This window comes from Achroia grisella, unplaced genomic scaffold, assembly GCF_030625045.1.
Source record: "Achroia grisella isolate CSIRO2021 unplaced genomic scaffold, CSIRO_AGI_Agris_v1 utg719, whole genome shotgun sequence".
In the NCBI taxonomy this organism is placed as follows: domain Eukaryota; kingdom Metazoa; phylum Arthropoda; class Insecta; order Lepidoptera; family Pyralidae; genus Achroia; species Achroia grisella.
The window spans coordinates 463,571-469,739 of record NW_026713002.1 but is presented as its reverse complement, the minus strand read 5'-3'; the positions used below and the strand labels follow the sequence as shown (position 1 = coordinate 469,739).

The 6,169-nt window shown below is 35.7% G+C and overlaps 1 long non-coding RNA gene across 1 annotated transcript; it reads left to right on the top strand.

Moving 5' to 3' along the window:
- The first annotated feature begins 1,639 nt into the window (after positions 1 to 1,639).
- LOC131850295 (uncharacterized) lies at positions 1,640 to 5,076 on the top strand. The gene is made up of 3 exons (XR_009357826.1): positions 1,640 to 1,835; positions 2,816 to 2,893; positions 4,607 to 5,076. It is a non-coding gene; the product is annotated as an uncharacterized LOC131850295 (long non-coding RNA).
- The last annotated feature ends 1,093 nt before the right edge of the window (positions 5,077 to 6,169 follow it).

Below are 6,169 nucleotides of genomic sequence, written 5' to 3'. Positions count from 1 at the left end.
TCACTACATTCAATTGGTTTCTTTATGTTTGCGGTACCTCATCACACAGCTGATGAGACACCTTTCCGTAAAAACGGTAGATAAAAAAAATTGTTATGATTTTCTATTCTATTCTATAAATATAATAATCTTTTGGAACTTACTCATCCTTGTGTAATTCTGAACATTTATTTAAAAAAACAATAGGCAAGTTTCTTGCTCATTCTTTTTATTACGAGTCTGTGTTCCGAATGAGCGGTAGAAAAAAAATTAAGTTCATTTGAATAAATATAATTTTTCTTTTTATTTCTAGTCACATTCGCCCTCTTACATTGTACTTTATGTTGGGCTAAAGGACTTGTATCCAGAGCCGTAAAATATTAATAAATAAAAAAAGTGTAATGTATCTAACATTACACTAGAGAGCGACTGTGGGAATGTGAATTTAACATATAGAAATGACATAAATTAATATTCGTTCCATTTCAAATATTTTTCTATTAGGAACGTTCTATTTAGATTTAATGAAGCCTTTTTATAACGAAAAAAAAATTTGAAAGTGACGTGACAAAATACGTCTTCTCTTGTCACATAATGTTAAATTTCGTCAACTTTCGATGATTGATGATAATCAATTAAATAAAAAATAATCCGCCAAGGATCAATGAACTTGTCAGCGTTCAGTTATGCGGTCGTTTGGAAGACAAGGCTAAAATAGCCTCAAAAATGTTAGATGTTCTCAGTAGAGTGGGATGGTATTTCACAGTATGGCGCAGATCCGGCCGCATATGGAATACTGGTCTCCTCTCTGGTCTCTCCCACCACAATACCAGCTTACTTTCTATTTAACAGCATTCAGAACAGAGTAGCAAGAATCATTGGTAATCAATGTCTTTGTGGCTCTGCGGCGAGATATTGCATCTCTGTGCATCTTCTACCGCATATATCATGGGGTGTGTTCTAAAGAATTGTTCGTATTAATACTAGCTGCTTTTCACCATCGTACCCGCCAGAAACTAAAATACCAACCTGATCATCTGGATGAATGGCGATCCTCCACAGTGCGGTTTGCCAGAATCTTCAAAAAAAGAGCTAATTCCTTTTTAAAAGGCCGACAACGCACTTGCTAATCCCCTCATCTGGTTTTGCGGTAGCTCATGGGCGGCGGTAATCGCTTACCATCAGGTGAGCCGCAAGCTCGTTAGTCCCTTGTGTTATATTAAAAAAATGTACTATGTTACGTTGACTTACCATGTAATGATAAGTTCCTGGTGAATTTGTTACGATGAACTAACTTACCTGACCTCGTCCTCATGCAACATCTTCCACTGGTGGTACCAGCGTAAACCGTTAGTGCAAGGTGCACCATTACATCCCATTCTATCACCAACACTCTTCCCGCCCTTTAATGCGTGACGAAATTTATAATCAGCTGTATTGGCCCGCGAGCTAGCAACAGGTTAATGTGACCAATTTCCTCCCGAGTTGTACAAGTGTAGGTATAAGTTGTCATCCCATCTTCAGACCCGACCTTCTGACCTTCACTAGGCGTCATAATACGACAGTCATAACCATTCTAGACGTTTCAGCCCGAGAGGCAGTGATTGGCTCTAGTTCGGGGACTAGGCGATGCGTATTATATATTTACATAATTTATGGCAACGAGGTCAAAAGTCCTCCTTACTAACAAACCCCTCCATCTAATCCATTAACCCAGGGTGTAACAGCCATGGGGTGTCCACAGATGCAGAGCAGTCTCGCCCAGGGCATGTTCCTGGCTGGAGGTCGCGGAGCGTACGCGGGTGCAGCGTTACAAGGCCCCCTCGCTTATTTAGAGAAGACTGCCACTAATATAGGTAAGCAAATAAGAGATACGTAAGGGAGCAGGAATGAAGTTAATATTTTAAACGTTGTTATATATGAATGTGGATGATTATAAGTGTAGAGGAATAATAATCCGGGACAATCTACATAACGCCATCTAGTCCCAAGCTAAGCAGAGCTTCTGTTATGGATACTAGACTACCGATAATATAGATTGAAAACAAGTATTGGTCTGGGAAATGAACACAAATGTTGATATGGTGCAAAGAATCGAACCTGTCCCGGTTTTATAAATAGGTCATATAGGCCGCGGCCTAGGGGCGGCAGATTTAATTAAATTAGAGAAAATTATTATTTTAGAAATGTAATATACCTACATGGGGCGGCGGAAATGAAGTGGCTTAAACTCATAAAAAAATATAAATCTGACACTGAATCGAACCCGCGACCGCCGGAAGTAAGACGGTGTGTTAGACTAGACCACTGAACCCATTGATGAGGTAGGTCGAAAAAGAGATGGATGGACCGTGTGAAAGATATTATAACTTGAAAGAAAGGGAGTGAATAACGAGATGACTGCGAACAGGGATGAATTGAAGAGAAAAACATGCCGACTCAAATTAAGAAATCTATGTGACTAAGAAGATGATATATAAGAGATAGGATGTCATAATGCTACTAGCACTCTGAAAGACTTGTAGTTGTAGGATGTTAGTGGTTGTTTTGTTATCTTTGAAAAGGTCAAATATATTCAGAACTTCTAAATGTGAAAGTAGGCAAAAACTACTGAACCGATCATCATGATAGTTTACACATGTTCTTGGAGGTATTTGAATGAACGTAGGATGCTTTTTATTAAAAAAAAATGCGAACGAAGCTGCAGATAAAAGCTTGTTATATATAAAATAAATTCAATTTTTTATATTGATGATAATGAAATGTGCCAGCTAGAATGCAAGCGCTAACGGTTTAGGTTAGGTTAGACATGTATATAATGTATCTCTTTAAACAGACATGGTGGGATTGGGCGATGGACGAAGGTGACGCGGCCGCGGGAGGGGCAGGGGTCGGGGCCGCGGCAGAGGTCGAGGTGAGTACACTAAAATATGTTTTAGAAATAGTGCATCGATCACCGTTGCTTCTCAGTTTATATACTCAAATATTCTATATGTTCAAAAAATCCTCACTTATTTCCACAAAACAGCAATATTCATAATTCTACATTTAAAGACAAACTTGCTGTTCCCAAGTATAGAGTCAATAAGTCTTTTATGGGAATTGGTATACAAATTTACAATAAGATGCCAAAGGATATACTAGTATTACTCTTAAATAAATTCAAAACATCTTTCAAATCATATTTACTGAGCAAAGCCTATTACTCACTAAACAATTACTTGAATGACGAGCGTGCATGGCAATATAGTCATATTTTTAATTAGACGAAGTCAACTGACGTTTACTGTGTTGTCAGTATTTGATGAAATAAAAATAGTGTTGTGACAAAGTGAATCGTTGAAAAAACTCCTGAATTAATGGAATTGCCTCGATTGTCTAGTGAATAGTTAGTGTGCCGAACTGCCGATATCGGGTACGGGGTTTGAATTTTAGCCGTGCTTTATACATACCAACGAGTTTACGACGATTATGTTCCTATTGTATCTACCTATACTGAATACCGAGTATTTTAAACGTAAAGAAAAAATTGCGTGGAAACTTTTAAGACTGTCCTAATTACAATTCATAATGAAATTGAAACTATAGATGTACAAAATATAACAATATATAACATAATATAGTTAGGTAATAAAAATAAAAAACTGCGCTTATTACAAAATTTGTTTTTATTCATCATCAGATAAAAAAATCATTGTCGCTTTCAGTGACATTAATTATAAATCTGTCTAAAAATTGATAATAAATAATCTTTGAAACAGTGTTTCGCTCCACGTTTCTCCGGAGACTTAAATTGTTCACTTTGTATTATTTTAATACATTGTAGACTGAGGTCACACCAATTCCCAAAATGTCAGCTGTTTTCGAAATACATTTGTTTTTTTGGGAGCCTCAATAGGTAATAGTGAAGCAGCTTTCTCAAATACGTATTTGTAGACGTTTTGTATCATAAGTTTTTCGGTAACGTCTTTCTTGGAGACAAGCTTTGGCTTGACGTGCTTGGTTGAGGATCCATATTGTTTGTATGAAACAATATAGTAAATATACAATATACCCAACAATTACCACAAACACAACATGAGGAAAAACTTAACAAAACAGCGTGAGCGCAAAAAAAACATTCGTGCTCTCAGACCAGAGGTTAGAAGCCGAATTACGAACAAAATGGCGACAGACGCTCGCGACGTTGATTTGTGTTGGCACTAGTAGCCGCGCGCTTTGTAATAAGCCGTCAAAAAACTGATTGTAGTTACTAGTAACTTATATCAGAGCACTTTTATACAATTTTCTTTTGTAGTTTGTAATGATTAACTATTCACACTCATTGTTCATTCATCTAACTGAGAACTGAACGCATCACTATTACTTTAAATATGGCAACATTATTTTACAATGTGACATTAGCTACTGTCAGCTAGCTTCGTCTAATTAAAAATACGACTATAGTTGTTCATGCATGGGATTGAGTTTCTTGCCAGTTCTTTTCAGTTGGATCTATATACTGAACTTGACGTTAGGGAAAAATTATAATATAAAAATTTAACGTTCATAAGCGGCTACATTGTCCTACATGAATAAATGATCTTTGAATTTGATCCTACAGTACTAAAGGTTCCTTCCTGTGCAGGTCGTGGAGCATCCCCTGAGTATGGTGGTAGTATGACGCCACCATAGCGCGCCCCCCTCCCGGCGCACACGGACGCACTCATACACACACCTCCGTTTACATACACACAAAACGACGACACATACATGCAGTATGGTGAAAATACTGAATCTACTATGGATATATTTTTTCCTACTTTTTAATTTAATTTACTTATTTCCCTCTTATTCATAAACTACAAACGTTTCATAAACGTGTTTTAGATACTAAACTGTTTTGTCATTTTCTATGTTCTGTCTGCTCTAATCACTATGACTTATTTTCTCTTATTAATTGTTTAACCAGTTGTTGTATATTGAATGTTTTTTCTATTTTATTATTTCATTGAATTAGTGCTAATCGGTGGTTTGTATTCACACACTTAAACTTAAATTGTAAGTAAGAATACATTATTTAAAAGAGCAACACACAAGTTTCTTGCTTGTTCTTCTTGTGATGAGACTGCATTCCGAATGAATTAAAAAAAATGACTATTCAAAAGAGCTATTCTATTCTATTCTATTCTAACAAGTTATTTTCTGTAAAGCATACCAATAGTATTTTTACTTCTTGTAGATTAATTTTCTATTCTATTCTATTCTATTCTAACAAGTTGATGACTATTCAAAAGTGCTTCAATGTAAGTTTATTTGAATAAATGATTTTCTATTCTATTCTATTCTATTCTAACAAGTTATTTTCTGTATTTAATAGAAAGTGACAAAGCATACCAATAGTTACAATATATGAGTTTTTACTTCTTGTTAATGTCTAGTCTTTTAAGTTGATGTTTGATGTTTGTTGGCACTTGGTGGAATTTGGGAACCGTATATCTAATAAAAGTATAATCTTATATAGGTTAAATGGATGCTATTACAGAAACTACTTGTGTCTATAAAGTTCTTAATAGAAACGGGACATAAGAGAAGTAACTACTGTTGTAATATTTTTTTAATTTCTACCCGACTTCAAAAAGCAGTTTTAGTATTTTTGTTTCACGAACTACATAATATTAACAATTCCTTCTTTCATCAAAAGTAGTTACCTACCTTCGTTTATCTTGTATTGAATTTTGGCAATAAATGTATTGTTCTAATGTTTGATTTTCGTTACTAGAGCATAAAAGACAAATCGGAGAATTAATGATCTTCATTCGGTGTAAATGTGCATTGCAATGTCGACACAAATTTGAGTATAAAATCTTCTCTCTAAAAATATTTTTCCCTGAATAAACCAGGGTTTTTTGCCAATATTTGTAATTTTTTGCTTTAAATTATTGATATGAAACTGTCCTGCCGTACGTTTGTTTTTTCAACTATTCTTAAACTGTTGGCCGGTAGTTTTCTAAGGTTAATGGAATGGTGCACCCGTCTTGCGCTAACGGTTTATTTATTAACTTAACCGAACTATAGGGGGCGAGTGCAGATGTCACTCCAAACCCGCGGAACTTATACTCGTATCTATCAGGTTAACTTCAACCTGATAGATACGAGTTTAGTCTGAGGGCATCGCTAGGAGTTCGAACCTCACCTCAGGGCCTCGTAA